The sequence below is a fragment of the Tamandua tetradactyla genome, chromosome 25 (assembly GCF_023851605.1).
Source record: "Tamandua tetradactyla isolate mTamTet1 chromosome 25, mTamTet1.pri, whole genome shotgun sequence".
In the NCBI taxonomy this organism is placed as follows: Eukaryota; Metazoa; Chordata; class Mammalia; order Pilosa; family Myrmecophagidae; genus Tamandua; species Tamandua tetradactyla.
This window is the reverse complement of record NC_135351.1, coordinates 45,560,775-45,578,476: the sequence shown is the minus strand read 5'-3', so window position 1 is coordinate 45,578,476 and position 17,702 is coordinate 45,560,775. Positions and strand designations below refer to the sequence as shown.

The following is a 17,702-nucleotide window of genomic DNA, read 5'->3' as shown; positions in this document are numbered from 1 at the left end:
AGATATGCTCCTAGCCATCTGCTTTCTCTTTTATTTTGGCTCAAAAGAATCCATTTTATTGTTAGATAAAAAAGTAAATACATAAACCTGTGCTCATTCGAAACAAATCTGTTGTTTCCAGCTCTCTTCTGAAATTCTCCACCTGTTGATTTGTTTTGCTTACCTTCCCACTTGGTCCTGACATATTTATTGTAGTTATTTTTAAATCCCTGTCTGATGATGCAAAATTTGAGCTATCTCTAGATCTGTTTTCATTATATTTTTCTTCTCTTGACCATGAGTTACATTTTCTTGCCTTTTTATGTACCTGTAATTTTTTATTGTATGTTGGGCATTGTATGCAGAGTAGAAGATGGAATAAACTGTTTTTACCACTGGAACATGGCACACTGTGGGATGGGGCAGGATCAATCTGGGACATCTGGAGATTCACCAGCTGGCCATTGGCTTCACCTGTTTTGTGGGGAGGGTCAAGGCTTTCCCATCAGCAGGGCTGGGGGCTGAGCTCTAAATACCTCCCTGTGGTTTCCCAGCCCGGCGGCAGCCTTCTCAGAGGTCAGAGCTGCGGTCCCACCTGCTTCCCCTTCCCGATTCCCCAGGGCCGCTTTGCCTGCTGGCTTCACCAGGCATCTGTGGGATTTCTCCCTGCCCAGCTGCTCTGCAGGCCCAGGTGAGGGCGGAGAGCCGGGGGCACCCTCTCCGGGCTCCTGCCTCCTTCCAGGGTGTCAGTGGGCCAGGCTGCCGTGGCTCCTTGCCACCCCTTCGCCCCTCATAGCCTTGGGGCCCAGGGCCAGGCGCAGACAGCTCTGCAGGGCCGCCCTCGGGCTGTCCCACCTGCCAGCTTGCAGGGGCTGCTGCAGTGCTGCTTGCCCACCTGCCCACACCCCACCGTGCCCACGTCGCGGCCACCCTCCCGGGAAGAGCTGGCCGCGCTGAGGACGTGGGGCGTGTTCAATTCCATGCCCTCCTCCAGACCTCCCTCTCCTGTCTCTTTTTTTTCAGCTGGCAGAACTCTTTTTAGTATTTCTTGTAGGGCTGGTCTCTTGTTGACAAATTATTTCAGGACTTCTTAGTCTGTGAAAACTTTAATCTTTCCCTCAATTTTAAAGGACAGTTTGACTGGGCACAGAATTCTTGGCTGTAAGTCTTTCTCTTTCAGGATCTTGAATTTATCATACCACTGCCTTCTTGCCTCCAGGGTGCTAGTTGAGGTATCTGAACTCAGTCTTATGTGGTTTCCCTTGTATGTAGTAGATTGTTTTTCTCTTGCTGCTTTCAGGATTTTCTGCTTCTTTGCAACATTTGACAGACTGATTAGCTTGTTGTCAAACTTTCTTCCTTGGGGAAGGCCTATTTGGATTTATTCTGTATGAAGTTCTTTGGGCTTCTTCGACTTGTATATTTATGTCCTTCCTGAGGGTTGGGAATTTCCCCCCCATTATATCCTCAACTCCTCTTCCTACCCTTTACTCCTCTCTTCTCCTTCTGGGACACCAATGATTCTTTTATTTGTTTGCTTTGTTTTGTCTGTCATTTTCTTGAGATCCCATTCAATTTTTTCCATCTTTTTTGCCATTTGCTCTTTTGAGTCTTCAAAGCCAATTATCCTGTCCCCTATATCACTTATTCTTTCTTCTGTCTCTTCAAATCTGGTGCTGTGTGTCTCTGGTAATTTTTTTATTTGGTCAACAGAGTAATTTCTGTGATATCTGCTATTTTGCTATTTATTCTTTCAAATTCCTCTTTGTGCTCTTCTACTGTCTTCTTGATCTCCTTTATGTCATTTGCTATCCCACTTATTTTATTAAGTAGAGTTGCATGAACATCTTTAATTAGTTGTTCCAACATCTGTGTCTCCTGTGGTATTTTAGTTTGGTCATTAGGCAGGGCTATATCTGTCTGCATTGTGATATGCTTAGTGATCTGCTGTCTTCGTTGCATGTTGATATCTTGATTGATTTACTTTGGGAGTTGATTTCTTTCAGCAGTCTAAGGCCTTGTGTTTGTGGGATGATTGTACAGCAGGGAGCAGGGCATGGGGTGGGCACTCAGTACGGTGATTTGTTTCAGGGCAGGTATGGGTGCAGGTTGGGGATGTTACAGTGATGCTTGTGAATGTGGGTGCCCAGCGGCCAGGGAGGATGTAGCTGTGCAGGTGCGCCGGTCTGGGGGTCGTAACCCTGGTGTGTGCTGGTGTAAGGCACGGGGCCCTTTGTGCGCATGTGTAGAGCTGTGGCAGCAGGTTGGAGTTACGCCTTCATGGATTGGGGGCAGATGTGCCCCGGTTGCACAGGTTGGCACTTTTTTAGCACTGGGAAGTGAGGCTGAGGGCTGTGCACGTGCACGTTCTAGGACTGCTCTAAAGTGCGGTTCCCAGAGCTGAGTGACAGGATTGGGGGCCCATGCGCATGCGTGGGCTTCCTAGTCCAGCGTTCCTGTCCATGCACTCCCACTGTCCACACCTCCACGCCAGGCTCCAGCCTCCTGCCTCTCAGTTCCTCGGTCTCTGCAACCAGGGCTGCCACATGTGGTGCAGAAGTCTCTCCCAGGTCAGCCGCACTCCCGAATCGCTGCCTCAGTCGCCCTCCTGTCCTTTCTCTAACTTTTCCATGGAGCAAGCCAGAGGTAGTGACTTTCTTTGACTTTGATTGAAACAAGAATAGAAAACATGATTTCATTTATATGCAGTTACAGGTCACTTAACACTGAAATTGGCGAAATGAAGGCTTGGGAAAGGGAGAGTTGTGAAGAGGCCTTGCTTGGAGTTAGACCCCAAGGACACTGCTGGTCCATCTGTCCGGTGCCTGCAGTTGGGAGGCGGCTTTTCTGGCCCTGGGCCTTTTCACTCTGTGTGGGAAGGTCGAGGGGAACCTGGGCCCCGACACAGTCTTTGGAGAGCAGTTTTGCAAAAGAATGCTCAGCATTCTGTGGGCTCAAGTTAAAGGACTGAGACCCCGGGGGACCCTAGTCACATGCATGTGAGATGCACTAGGGTTCCTGGTGCTGCAGTGGGAGCCCACATGGGAAAACACAGAGGTAGGCAGTCCTACCACACTTACAGGGCGTCCTTGCGTGAGGACACATAGGGCAACATGCACTCCTACCACACTTACAGGGCGTCCTTGTGTGAGGACACATAGGGCAACATGCACTCCTACCACACTTACCCCGTGATAGCGAGCCTCAGGCACATGAGCACGGGGTGGGGGCTGCACAGCCCCCTACTCACCCCTGCGATAGCCGGGCATGGGCCAGGGGCCAGTCCTTGCTGAGCACACACTGGGGTGCAGGGCCTTGGGGAACTGCTGTCCTGAGGTCTCGGCCTGGAGAAAATCAGTGTCCTCCGACCCCAGAGGAGGGACCCACCCACCAGTTTTGGGTGTTCGGGCTGTGGGTAATACGCTGTTAATGTGATTAAACTGGAGGCATTCAGACCCAACTGGCTGTTGGAATGCATTAGGGACATCAAAATTGGCAGAGCTCAGGATTTGAAGAACTCCCTTCTGTCAGCTGTCCCTGAAATTTAATCATCTCAGTATCAAGCTGGTTTTCTTCATGATGTGAAATTTGTCAGTGATCAAAATCACCAAGGCCACGCCTGCGAAGAGGGGTCTCTGCCTCTTGGCAGAGAATTGTGCTGGCACTTCTGATGCCAAGAGAAGGCTTCTTTGAAAGGACCTAGGAGAAAACAGCTATTGATTATTTAAGTCACTGCAGAGGGGTGGGTGGGATTTGTGTGTGTGTGTGTGCATGTAATTACTTATGCACAGTGTAAGCTGCCAACTCTACAAAGCAGAGTTTTGATGCAAGCTGCTGTCTTTAAACCCATCTCCAAAATAAGGAGCAGCAGAAACGCAAATAGCACAAAAACACCTTAAACATACAAATGACACACACATGTGTAGAGAGGTGTGCAAAGAGTGAGTGTGCAAGAGGTGCATGTGTGCCCATGCGTACGTGCCTGCTGGGGTGGCAGTAGGGGCCGTGTGCTGCGTCACCACCGTTGCAGAGCTGGCCTGCCTCAGGCAGTCCTACCAGGCTCAGAGAAAAATCTCTGAGGACAAATGTGAACATTTCTCTGTGATAGTAATTATAGCTCAGACTTCTGCTTTTCTCTTGGTTTGCCTCCACAGCCTCAGAAGTCTAAGTGCAAAGGGAAGGGGCTGATAGAAAACAGAAGCCTATGAATTACTGAATTTCTGGACCAGCTATTTCCACACAGAGAACAAGTCTTATTTTCCCCAAACAAACACAGAATTACCAGCTGTGCTGTGTGTGCATCTACCAGACTGGAAACGGCATTCATTCTCCGGGCGTTTTAAAGATTTCCCTGCAGGGTATCCAAATGGTAGCTTTGGAAAGAAAATACATAAATGGCCACATCCAAATCGCCTTTTGAATGATGCTCTTTGCTAACGTGAAAATAAGCTCTCTCCCCTGGGCCTGGGGCAGTACCAAGAAAGAATCAGGCAGTGAGAGGCCTTGATGAAATCCAGCTTTGGGACCAGAAGTATAATACATGTTGAGCTCTCACGGAGGTCACAGCTCTACCCTCAGGAAGGTTGCAGAAAGCAAGATTTCAGGGCAGAAAGTACCATGAGTGAGCTGTCCCCTGGAGGAGACCTTGCCTGAGCACCCCTGCCTGTGCAAGAGAAAGGCCAGAAGATCCCGTTCCCAGGTCAGACCAAGCCAGGACTTCCTGCAGAATTCAACACCCAGTGACATGCATGCCCACACCTGGTGACACATCTGTTCACACCCAGTGACATGCATGCCCACACCTGGTGACACATCTGTTCACACCCAGTGACATGCATGCCCACGCCTGGTGATGCATCTGTTCACACCCAGTGACATGCATGCCCACACCCGGTGACGCATCTGTTCACACCCAGTGACATGCATGCCCACACCTGGTGACATATCTGTTCATACCTGGCAACACACATGCTCACGCCCCATGACACATCTGTTCACACCCAGCAACCTGTATGTTCATGCCTGGTAACACATCTGTTCACACATGACAATGTGCCTGTTAATGCCCCATGAAACATCTGCTCACATATGGCAGCATATGTGCTCAAATCTGATGAAACATCTGTTCACATCTGGCGACATGTTTACTCACACTCAGTGACACATCTGTTCATGCTCAATGACTCACCTGTTCACACCCTGACATGCCTGTTCATACCTGGTGACACATCTGTCCACACCAGTGACACACCTGTTCATACCTGACAACACATCTGTCCATACCTGGTGATGGATCTGTTTATTCCTGTTGACACATCTGTTCACACCCAGAAACACATCTGTTCATGTCCAGCAACAAACCTCTTCATGCCCAGTGACATACCTGTTCATGCTGCTCACACCTGGTGAAACATCTGTTCACACCTGGTGACATAGGAGCTCACACATGGTGCCATCTGATCATGTGCAGTGATACACCTGCTCACACTCAGCACACACACCTGTTCACACCCAGTGACACCTGTTCATAGCTGGCCAGTGGAGCCTGCTCATGCCCAGCCACACACTGCCATGTGCCAGAAGGTGAGTTCAGTTTATCCATGTGCAAACCTGGACCAGGGACTCAGTTCACCTTCCCAGAGGAGGGGCCTGCAGCCACCAGGCCATGGGCATGAGGGACGATGAGGGGCTCGACAAGGGCGGGGCCAGGATGCTGTGCAGCAGCTGCCCACGAGCGATGGGAGTGGTCACTCCACGTACCCTCTGTTCCCTTGTGCAGCAGAGTCTTCCCAGGGGCCATGGGAGGCACCTGAGGGCTGCCCAGAGCCAATGTTCTGGATTCGTCCATCCCATCATGGCAGCAACCAGGGAGACACAAGGTGGCGGAGGGTGGGACAGGGCCTTGAGGGTCTGCAAGGAACGGGTTGGGGTGAGGACTTGAGCATGAGGCGGCCTGGCAGTGGCTGCGGGCAGAGCCCTGGGGGTCAGGAAGTGGACTCCCGAGCACCAGTGCAGGGCCCGGCTCCCCTCCCCACCTCAGCACACCCCCACTTAGGGTGGCACTGACAGGGGCCCCGTTCCTGGCCTCCGGCCTGCTGCCCCCGGACTGTGGGGGCTGCCGAGAGGGGTCTCCTCGAGGCCGGCGAGCGGGAGGGGCAGATGAGGACCTCAGGCTGTGGGTGGCAATGCCTGCGGGAACAAGAATCTTCGATTTTGTGAAAACAATCGGAGCTGCCTGCTGACCGCGTTCTGTGCACAGACGCAGGTAGAGGAGATCAGGAACAGCAGCTCACCTGCTTGTCCATCATTCTCGCCCTTCAGTCAGACCTTATGAGTAAAATCAATCATCAGTGCAGCCTATGGAGACGTAACTGCAAATGCTGCTCTGGAAGGCAGTGAGGGAACCGCGTCCAGAGCCTGCAGAGGCGTTGGCCAGTCACACGCCTGGTGGTTTGAGAGCTACATGGTCAAGGCGGACAGCAGATGTATGCTGGCCGGGGCTCTCACAGGCAGATGCAGATGTGCACACATGCCATCCGTGTCACAGACACAGCCCTGCACATTCACTCACTGTGTCATATAACAATCCTGCACACCCGCTCGCTGTGTCACAGAGTGGTGCACGCCCACTCAGCATGTCCTATAAACAGCCCTGCACACCCACTCACCATGTCCTATAAACAGACCTGCACACCCACTCACTGTGGCATATAAACCTCCCTGCACACCTGCTCACCATGTACAGACGCAGCCCTGTACACGCACTCACCATGTCCTATAAACAGCCCTGCACACTTGTTCTCCATGTCACACAAACCTCCCTGTACACCGCTCACCGTGTCACAGACACAGCTCTGCACACTTGCTCACTGCGCTGTGTAAACCTCCCTGCACACCTGCTTACCATATCATATAAACCTCTCTGCACACACGTCGCTGTGTTTGCACCTTTTATTGGCCTCTCACCATGGCTCATGTCCACGTCCCTTGTCCCCAGCAGTGCTGTGTGTGACTTGAGGTCCTATGGCAGGTATCTGGGGGAGACCTGTTAGGTGACAGAGGGTCACCTGTGGGAACTAGGGGCTCCTGGTCGCCTCTCCAGGTCCAGGCCCAGAGCAGCCACCCCACTTGCAGCTGTTGTGTTATAACAGCCCGTTGGGGGCCACACCATGAGCAGACCGCTCGGTATCAGCGGGGGAGGGGCAGAGGAGACCCCGACAGGAAGACCCTGTGGCCTCAACCCCCACCTTCAGAGCTGCAGGGGCCTTGGGCTCGAGCCCACAGACCCCTCTAGTCCAGTGTAGTTAGATGAGTCGATACTTGGTGCTCCTCCTCGAGGCCATCCTGCAGACAACACATCAGAGGAGACTCGTGATCTGGGCAGGGGCTTAGCGTCCAGGGCCAGCCGTGGCTACGGTAGTGGCCATAGCAGGGCCTCCTCTGCGCACACCGCTGGGGACGCCATCACCACCGCAGGCAGTGACGAGAAATGGAACCGGGTCCAGGTGGATGCTGTCCCAGCCTCCAGGGCGGACAGCAGGCGTGAGCGACCGGGCTGCTGGGATCTGGAGGGGCAGCAGGGCAGGACCCCAGGAGACGGAGCCAAGGAGCCTTGGCAGTGCGGGGTGCCGGGAGGCCGCGGCGGAGGCTGCCCCGGCAGGAGGTTCAATTTCTCTCAGCATGCAGGAGCCTAGTGGCCCCCGCTTCCGAAGGGCTAGGGTGAGAAGAGATGGTGACCCAGGAGAGAGGAGAAGCTGACCCTTGTTAACTCAATACAGAGGAAATAGAAGAGGCAGGAGTCGCCTAAGAAACTATCTGAATTAAGAGAATTAACATTAAAATATTCTACTCTTCTTCTAAGGATAAGGAACTATGAGGTGTGCTTGCCAAAAATTCCCTACTAGTCTGTGTTTGATTTGATTTGAAAAGAGGACAGAAGTTTTATTTGTAATCACTGTACATTTCACTGAAAATCTGCAATGCCTTTTGTTCTAGTTTGCTAGCTGCTGGAATGCAATATACCAGAAACGGAATGGCTTTTAAAAAGGGGAATTTAATGAGTTGCTAGTTTACAGTTCTAAGGCCGAGAAAATGTCCCAATTAAAACAAGTCTAAAGAAATGCCCAATCAAAGGCATCTAGGCAAAGAGACCTTGGTTCAAGAAGGCCGATGAAGTTCAGGGTTTCTCTCTCAAGTGAGAAGTCACATGGCAAACACGGCGTCATCTGCTCGCTTTCTCTCCTGGCTTCCTGTTTCATGAAGCTCCCCGGGAGGTGTCTTCCTTCTTCATCTCCAAAGGTCGCTGGCTGATGGACTCTCTGCTTCGTGGTGCTGCAGCATTCTCTGCTCTCTCTGAATCTCTTTTATCCAAAATGTTTCCTCTTTTATAGGACTTCAGAAACTAATCAAGACCCACCCAAATGGGTGGAAATATGTCACCCCCTAATCCAGTTAACCATTCTTGACTAAATCACATCAACTAGGGAAATGGTCCAATCACAGTTTCAAACACACAGCATTGAATAGAGATTATTCTACCTTCATGAAATGGGATTTATATTAAAACATGGCTTTTCTTAGGGGGCATGCTTCCTTTCAAACCAGCACACCTTTCCCATGGTGAGACGAGTTGGGTTAGGGTTAGGGTTAGGGTTAGGGTTGTAGCTCTCTTGGCAGCCAACACCGTGAGGAAATGCCTGTAAATTCTAAAGCCGTATGAAAATGGGAAGACTCGTACCAACACAGGCTCCGTTTTTCACAGGTGGTCGCCTCCCTGCCTCCCTTTTCTCGTTCCTTCCTTCTCCCCCCCCCCCCTTCCTTCTTTACTTCTTTCCTTCTCTCTCCCTCTTTCTTTCTTATTTTATTAATTATGCTTTTTGTCTGGATAATACCTGCACATGGTATAAATTTAAAAGTTTCTCCACTTTTTCACTCACTTTTATTGAGTGAGAAGATTCACTCACTTTTATCGGTTCCACATACACTCTTCTAGAGCCAGCATATGCATTACTAAGCACATATGTGCAAATGGAATTGTATTTTCCACATTTTTCTTTCTATGGCTGAATTATATTCCATTATATGTCTGGACCACATTTTGTCTGTCCACTGACCTGTTGGTGGACACTGAGTTCTTCCACCTTTTGGCAACTGTGAATAATGTAGCAGTGAACATCGGCGTACAAGTATCTGTCCCTGTCCTGCTTTCAAGTTTTTGGATATATACTCAGGGTGGAATTGCCAGATCATATGGTAATTTTAAATCTCAGTTATTGAACTCTGAAAACCGTTTTCAACAGCAGCTGTGGTATTTATTTTCCCATCAACAATGTACCAGATTCCTATTTCCCCACATCCTCGCCAGCACTTCATATTTTCAGATTTTTTAATTGTAGCCATCCTAGTGAGTGGAGAGGTATCTCATTGTAGTTTTAATTTGCATTTCTTTAATGGCTAATGATGTTGAGCATCTTTTCATATACGTATTGGCCATTTGACTATATTCTTTGAAGAAATGTCCATCAAATCTTTGACCCATTTTTAAATTGGGTTGTTTGTCTTTCTCATGTTGATTTGTACTGGTTCTTTCTGTATTTGGGATATTAAACTTTTATCAGATATATAGTTTCCAAATGGCTTCTTCCATTCTGTAGGACATCTCTTCATTCTCTTAATAATGTCCTTTGATGTCCTTCCAATGTTGTTTAAGTTTGATGTTCATTTTCTCTATTTTTTCTTGTACTTTGGGTATAAAATCCAGAAATCCATTGCCTGAAGATATTTCCCTATGTTTTCTTATAAGAAAAACATAGAGTTTTATAGTATTAGCTCTTATATTTATCTCACTGATCCATTTTGAGTTAATTTTTTATATGAGGAGAAGCAAGGGCCCACATTCATTTTCTGCGTGTAGATTTACAATTGTCACAGCACGATTTGTTGAAGAGACTGTTTTTGTCATTGAATGAACTTCCTACCCTTGTTGAAACCTACTGGCCATAGTAGGATTTATGTCTGGACTTTCGTTCTTATTTCGTTGGTCTGTATTTCTATTCTTACGTTTTCATTTCTTTAGCTTGTAGTCAGTTTTGAATCAGGAATGTATGTCCTCTAACTTTTTTCTTCTTCGAGATTGTTTTGGCTGTTTGGGGCCACTAGCTATACCACATGAATTTGAGGATCAGCTTTTCCATTCCTACTAGATAAGCTGCATTGAATTTGTAGGTCACTGTAGGCAGTTTTGACATCTTAGCAATGTTTAGTCTGTGAGTCCATGAACGTGGGACATCTTTCCATTCATTTAGGTCATCTTTAATTTCCTTCAGCAGTGTTTTGTAGTTTTTTGGTGTGCAAGTCTTTCACCTTCCTTGTTAAATTTATTCATAGGTATTCTGTTCTTTTAGATGCTATTGTAAATGGAATTGTTTTCTTGATTGCTTTTTCAGATTTTTTATTACTGGTATATAGAAACCCCAATGACTTCTGCATGTTTATCTTGTATCCTGCAACTTTGCTGAATTTGTCTATTAGTAGTAGCTTTCTTGTGGATTTTTTGAGATTTTCTCTATATAGGATCATGTCTGTGTGAACAGGGTTGATCTGACTTCTTCATTTTCAATTCTTTCTCTTGCCTGATTGCTTTCACAGAACTCCCAGTACAATGTTGAATGTCAGTAGTGACAGAGGACATCCTTGTCTTGTCCTTGATCTTAAGAAGGGGAAGTTTCAATCTTTCTCCCTTAAGAATGATATTTGCTGTAGGTTTTTCATGAATACACTTCACCATGTTGAGAAAGTGCCCTCCTATTCCTGGTTTTGTGACTGTTTTTTATCATGAAAGGATGTTGGATTTTGTCAAATGCATTTTCTGCATCAGTTGAGATGATTGTTTATATTCCTTCATTCTGTTAGAATGGTGTATTACATTGATCAATTTTCTTATGTTGAACCATCCCTGCATTCCTGGAATAAATCCCACTTGCTCACAGTGCATAATCCTTTTAATATACTGTTATATTTGGCTTACCAGTGTTTTATTTAGGGTTTTTAAATCATGAAGGATATTGGTCTGTAATATTATTTTTGTGTGCTGTCTTCATTTGGCTTTGACATCAGGGTAATACTGGCCTCATAGAATGAGCTAGGGAGTAACCCCTCCTCTTCTATGTTTTTTATAATACTTTGAGAAAGTATGGTATTAAATATTATTTAAATATTTAGTAGAATTCATCAGTGAAACCATTCATTCTTGGACTTTTATTTTTTGACAGGTTTTTGTTTGCTGATACCATTACTTTTTATAGTTGGTTGAGATTTTCTGTTTCTTCTTGCATCAGATTAGGTAATTTGCATGTTTGTAGAAATTTGTCTATTTCATCTAGATTTTCTAATTTGTTGGAATATAATTTTTCATATTATCCTCTTTATTTCTTTAAGGTCAGTAGTAATGTCTCCATTCTCATTCCTGCTTTTAGTTATTAGTGTTGTCTTCTTTGTCAGACTAGTTAAAAGTTTTCCTATTTTATTGATTTTTTTTCACAAAAACAACTTTTGGTTTTATTGATTTTCTCCATTGTTTCCTATACTCTATTTTAAAAATCGCTCCTTGATCTTAACTATATTCTGCTTTCTACTCACTTTAGGTTTACTTTGCTCTTCATGTTTTAATTGTTTTAGGTGTGACATTAGGTTAGTGGTTTTGATCTTTCTTCTTTTTAAATATAGCCACTCATAACTACAAATTTCCCTCTGAGCACTGCCTTTGCAGCATCCCATTAGTTTCGGTGTGTTGTGTTTTCATTTTCCTTTGTCTTAAGATATTTCCTAACTCCCCACGTTGTTTATTCTTAGACCCATTGGCTGTTTAATAGTATGTTGTTTAATTTCCACATATTTGTAAATTTTCAAATTTTACTTGTTATTGATTTTATAGCTTTATCCATTATGGTCTGAGAAGATATTTTATATAATTTCAATATTTTAAACTGATTAAGATTTGATTTGTGGCCTTACATGGTCTATCCTGAAAATGTTCCATGGGGACTTGAGAAGACTTTGCATTCTATTGTTACAGGGTGGAGTGCTCTATGCATGTTCATTTGGTCTAGTTGGTTAACAGTGTTGTTCAAGTCCTCTCTTTCCCTATTGATCTGCTTTTAGATGTTCTACTGGCTATTGAAAACGGTATATTGGATTCTCCAGCTATTATTGTAGAACTATGTATTACTCCCTTTAATTTGATCAATATTTGCTTCATGTATTTTAGCACTTTGTTGAGAGGGGCATATATATTTATAATTGAAATAAACTTTTAGCTGGCAATTTGAAAATAAATTTCTTAAGCCTTAAAATATTCATATACTTAAAAAAAACTTTATTGTATAGTATAACATATATACAGAGCAAAGAAAGAAAAAAGCAATAGTTTTCAAAGCACTCTTCAACAAGCAGTTACGGGACAGATCCCAGAGCTTGTCATGGGCTACGATACAATCCTCTCACATGTTTCCTTCTAGCTGCTCTACATTATAGGAGGCTAGAGGGCTTAAATACTTTTTATCATCACAATCGACTTTTTTTCCTTCTTTTTTTGTGAGCAATAACATATATATATATATAGTTATAAATTCCAAAGCACAGCACCACAATTAGTTGCAGAACATATTTCAGAGTTTGACATGGGTTATGATTGAATGAATCTATTTTGTGTATGTAAAGAACATGTCTTTTTGGGGTCCAGAGTGTAGAACATGCCATTTTGAAACTATTGTGTATCCCAGAAAAACCATGTTATTTAATGCTTGTCGGTTTGTTGGGCTGGATCTTGTTTTTTTGGGGGGGTGCATGGTCTGGGAATCATACCTGGGTCTCCCTCATGGAAGATGAGCCTTCTACCACTGAACTGAACTCCCGTGCACCCTGCATTCGGTCTTTTTTTTTTTTTTTTTTTTAAAGGAAAGACAGAGAGAAGGAAGGAAGGATAGAAGGAAAACATCTTTAAACATTTTCTTGTTTTATTGTATTTTGTTTTTCCGTTTTTTGTTACATGGGCTGGGGCCGGGAATCGAACCGAGGTCCTCCGGCATAGCAGGCAAGCACTTTGCCCGCTGAGCCACCGCGGCCCGCCTGCATTCGGTCTTTTTGATTAAGTTGTTTCTGTGAGATGTGACTCACCCAGTCAAGGTGGGGTTGTTCACTGGAGTCCCTTAGTAGGGATCTGTTTTGGAAAAAGCTTCAGAGCCCACACAGGCAGAGACCTTTGGAGATGCAGAAAGAAAATGCCCTTGGGGAAGCTGTTGGAGATGAAAAGATGGAGGACCAGCCGATGCCAGCCTTGTGCCGTCCCAGCTGGCAGAAGTGTTCTGGACCCATCATCCTTTCTCGAGTCAAGGGATCTTTCCCTAGATGCCTTGGTTTGGACATTTTTATGGTCTTAGAACCGTAAATTTGTAACTTAATAGATTCCTTTTTTAAAAGCCATTTCATTTCTGGCATATTGCATTCCAGCAGCATTTAACACACACACCAGTCCTTCACCACTGGAAACCTTGTTGATTCAAACTGTGAAGGCCACAAAGGCATCAGGTACTCGGTGGCAGGGGACAGTCACGAAGGTAGTGGAGCCCCGTCCACGCCAGTGGCCAGGAGGGTGGACACCGCTGGCCTCCCCTCCCCTTGCCCATGAGCTTGCGGCCTTGAGCTCTGCTCTTCCCAGAGGAAACCAGCCCCTGGAGCAACGCTGAAGCGCACGTCGCAGGTCCAGGTCTGCCCCTAAGGCAGCAGGTTGCCACATCCAGCTGTTTTCCTTCAAACCTAATTTCTAATGAAATAATATGACATTTCTTCTTAAAATGTGAATTGCTAGAGTCAGCAAACAGTCGGGCTGAGGGTTGAGGAGGGGGATTCTGAAGTGGCACAGGGTGACTGTCCAGCCTTTCTGGTGGTTGGGGAAGGGCCAGCCCTGTGGCCTATGGCAGAGTGGACAAGGGGCCAGCACTGCTGACTGCCCGGGGCCTTGGGGTCAGCCTGTGGGCCCCTCTCACCCTCGGTGCTGCTGCCCTCTCTCTCTCATTCCACACGGACCATTTCTGACCTGATTCTAACAGCCCCTCATGTCGGGGGTGCCATGAGCGCTGATGGTTGTTTCAGGAAGGCTGATGGCCCAGCTGCACATGAGCTGCACAGAGGCCTTCTCCCGACGAAGAGGCAGTTGAAAATAAAATGGCTCAGGGACCACAGGGGACGCAGCCTTTCGTAAAGTGGGAAATTCTTCCTCCCATTGGGCAGAACGAGGACAGGTGAGTCCGGCTGGAGGCTCCTCTAACCTTCACTGCTGTGGGAGTGATGAGAATTGCTAAGCGCCTTTCCATGTAAGGTCCAGCAGGGAGCTGGGCCAGCTGGAATAACTCCGAGCTAGTGTCTGTGCAAGGGGTCCCCTGCTACAGGGACAAGATGGGGGGGCTCTCAGATACCTTGTCCTTCCTGGCCTCCCCAGCCTGGGCTCCTCAGATTTCGGGAGCAAGGCGGGGTGTTCTGCCCCCTTAAATGTAGAGGAGACTAGACAGTGCTCCTCAGATTGGGGGTAACAAGTAGGGGCATGCTGTCCCCCAAAAAGCAAAGGTGCTTCTTGGGTGTGGCAGAACAGGCAGGGGCGTGCTGACGCCCCCAAATCAGAGGAGACAAGATAGCGTCCTTGGGTGTGGTGGGCAGGCAGGGGCATGCTGGCCTTCTCTCTAGCGCTTTCCTCCACGTCGTAGTGCTGCTGAGCTTCATTCTTCCCTTCCCTCAGTCTTTGGAAACACTTTGCAAAGTGCCTGTCATATGGACAGGACCTTCCTTGAGCGTGAGCTGCTGTCCGCATCCAGCCAAGCAACATCAGAGTGGCTCAGCCCCCCTCCCACCCCCGTCTTTCCTTCAGTCGTGGATACTCAGGGGCTGGGGGGGCTGCTTCTCAGGCCGCCAAACTGCTCACCAGGGGCAGCAGCCTCCTGCGTCCAGCTGAGAAAGTGTCCACCCAGGGTCCCAGCAGCACAGTCTCAGCCCCTGCTTGGGGAGGCCACGGGCATGGCAGGGGTCTGCAGCACAGGCCCTGGTGCTGGCCTGGGGAATCCTATGGACTTTTAGGACACGGCTGCCCTTTAATTTCTGGCCACAGGGCAGTGCTCTTGCCTGTGGGTTTTCAATCCTGCAGCATGCTGGAAGCTCCTGAGAGCTTAGGAGGTCACTGAGCCCTGCTCAGTCCAGGGGCCCTGCTCAGCCCAGGAGGGCCCTGCTCAGCCCAGGGGAGACCAGCTCAGCCCAGGGGGGCCCAGCTCAGCCCAGGGGGGCCCTGCTCAGCCCAGGGGGGCCCAGCTCAGCCCAGGGGCCCAGCTCAGCCCAGGGGGGCCCAGCTCAGCCCAGGGGCCCAGCTCAGCCCAGGGGGGCCCAGCTCAGCCCAGGGGGGCCCAGCTCAGCCCAGGGGGGCCCTGCTCAGCCCAGGGGGGCCCAGCTCAGCCCAGGGGCCCAGCTCAGCCCAGGGGCCCAGCTCAGCCCAGGGGGGCCCAGCTCAGCCCAGGGGCCCTGCTCAGCCCAGGGGGGCCCAGCTCAGCCCAGGGGGGCCCAGCTCAGCCCAGGGGCCCAGCTCAGCCCAGGGGCCCAGCTCAGCCCAGGGGGGCCCAGCTCAGCCCAGGGGCCCAGCTCAGCCCAGGGGCCCTGCTCAGCCCAGGGGCCCAGCTCAGCCCAGGGGCCAGATCTTCTAGGGCCGGCCCAGGGTGTAGGTGTATTTAAGATTCTAGGTGTAGGAGTATTTAGGATTCTCTGTCTCCCTTTCTCTCAGGTAACAATCCTTTAGAAGTTTAAATTTACTTCCAGCATTCGTTTTTGCAAGTATAAGATAAATATACATCTTCCCTTTTATCATTAACAGTAAATCCAGGAGGTAACTCCATAATCCTACCTTATCAAAGTTGTGCTATAATTTAACAGTAAAATTAGTTGTTCTATTGCCTTTAGAATTCTATAGTGGAATATATGCTCAGAAACAAATGGAGCGGCAAGAGAATATAACATTTCATTTATAGTCTGTTAGTGTAATATTGATATTGCCATTTGTGTAATATTTTATGTGTGGTAATATGTCATTAATCATGATAATGGTAGGAACCAAGATTTTCAGTGTAATACAAAAAGATGCAAGCACAAATTGAAAGAGGCCAAGTAAACTGTGTTTATCTGCATTAGAAACACGGACGTGAGAAAATCCTTAAAACCACACATATCCTCGCATGCCAGCTGACCAGGCCTGTGCCCTGCCAAGTGTGTGGGACTGAGCCCCCAGCACGCAGACCGTGCTCTCTACATACCACCCCCAAAATACCTGGGCTTCAGGTCTCCAGCAGGAAAGGAGTAGGGCAGGCCTGGGAAGCCCCGCTGGGCAGGAAGCAAGGGTCTGCTCAGCACCCAGAGGGTCACATGGGCTCCCACTGGACACTGATGGGTGTGGGGAAGGGTGGCAGCTGCCTCCGCTAGTACCCCCCAAAGCACCGGGGCCGCGGCCCTCGCGTACAGGCTGGACTCGGAATGCCCGTGAAACTCTGGCCTCCGGCCTCTGAGTCCCTAGAGCTGCCTGACCCTGCAGGTTCACTGCTGGGGACAGTGTCAGCCCCTTCTCAGGTGGGCTGGACACTCAGCCGCTCACCAAGGCCACCTCGGCCACCTGGACCAGAGACGCCCAGTGACCGTGCCTTGGCCCTGCGGGCACAGGGACCACCCTGTGGCCACGCCGCATTTCTGACCTGTGGACGAAGGCCGTGGCTGACCGGGCACTGAATTGGTGGGTGGCCTGTTATGCAATAGCAGACAGTGAAGTAGCCAAAACATAAAAATCATAGCTCGTGGTTTGCTGAAACACATTAAGTACATAAAGACCCGTGAGTTCTTAGTGATAGTTAAAAAACACGACAGTTAAAAGGTCAAAACAGCCCTCACTGTCTCTCCTCACACACAAATGGGGAGCTGACTTCTCAGTCTGCACGTCTGTAATGAAAGGAGAGAAATGCTCATCCTTCCCCGCGCGTGCCTACGCGGAGAAGTTTAGCAATTGTGCATGGAAAAAGAGGCAGGCTTAGAGAGTCACCCTTTTACAACCACCAAGTCGCCACTACTGAGCCGAGGGCACTTCGCCGGGGACGCCAATGACCTCCACTCCCATCCTCACCACCACCCCGCATCCCCCACCCTCACCCCTCACCTGCCACCCCCACTGCCTACCCCTCACTCCCATCCCCCACCCCATCCCCACCGTCACCCCCCACTCCCACCCCCCCATCCTCACCCCCCACCCTTGCCCCCCATCCTCACCCCTCAGCCCCCACCCCCACCGCCCACCCTTCACTCCCATCCCCCACCCCATCCCCCACCCCATCCCCACCGTCACCCCCCACTCCCACCCCCCATCCTCACCCCCCACCCTTGCCCCCCATCCTCACCCCTCAGCCCCCACCCCCACCACCCACCCCTCACTCCCATCCCCCACCCCCATCCCCACCCTCACCCCCGGCACCCGAGGAGGTTCTGGTCACCTGGAGGAAACAGGAAGTCAAAAATGTACAAAAATTTAAAGTACATACTCCTTTGATCCAGTAATCTCACCCAAAGTAATTTTTCAAATAGAAATAAAATGTCCAGTAGGCTAAGTCATATCTGCATCAGTATGCCAAGGTGCCCAGGTCTCAGTACCTGTGAGG

The 17,702-nt window shown here is 48.7% G+C and overlaps 1 long non-coding RNA gene across 1 annotated transcript; it reads right to left on the bottom strand.

Annotated features, from left to right (window-relative positions):
- Positions 1 to 3,407: 3,407 nt before the first annotated feature.
- On the bottom strand, positions 3,408 to 6,467 carry LOC143669375 (uncharacterized). Its single transcript, XR_013168888.1, has 3 exons — positions 6,273 to 6,467; positions 5,740 to 5,889; positions 3,408 to 3,678 (listed from the first exon to the last, which is right to left on the bottom strand). It is a non-coding gene; the product is annotated as an uncharacterized LOC143669375 (long non-coding RNA).
- Between the last annotated feature and the right edge of the window lie 11,235 nt (positions 6,468 to 17,702).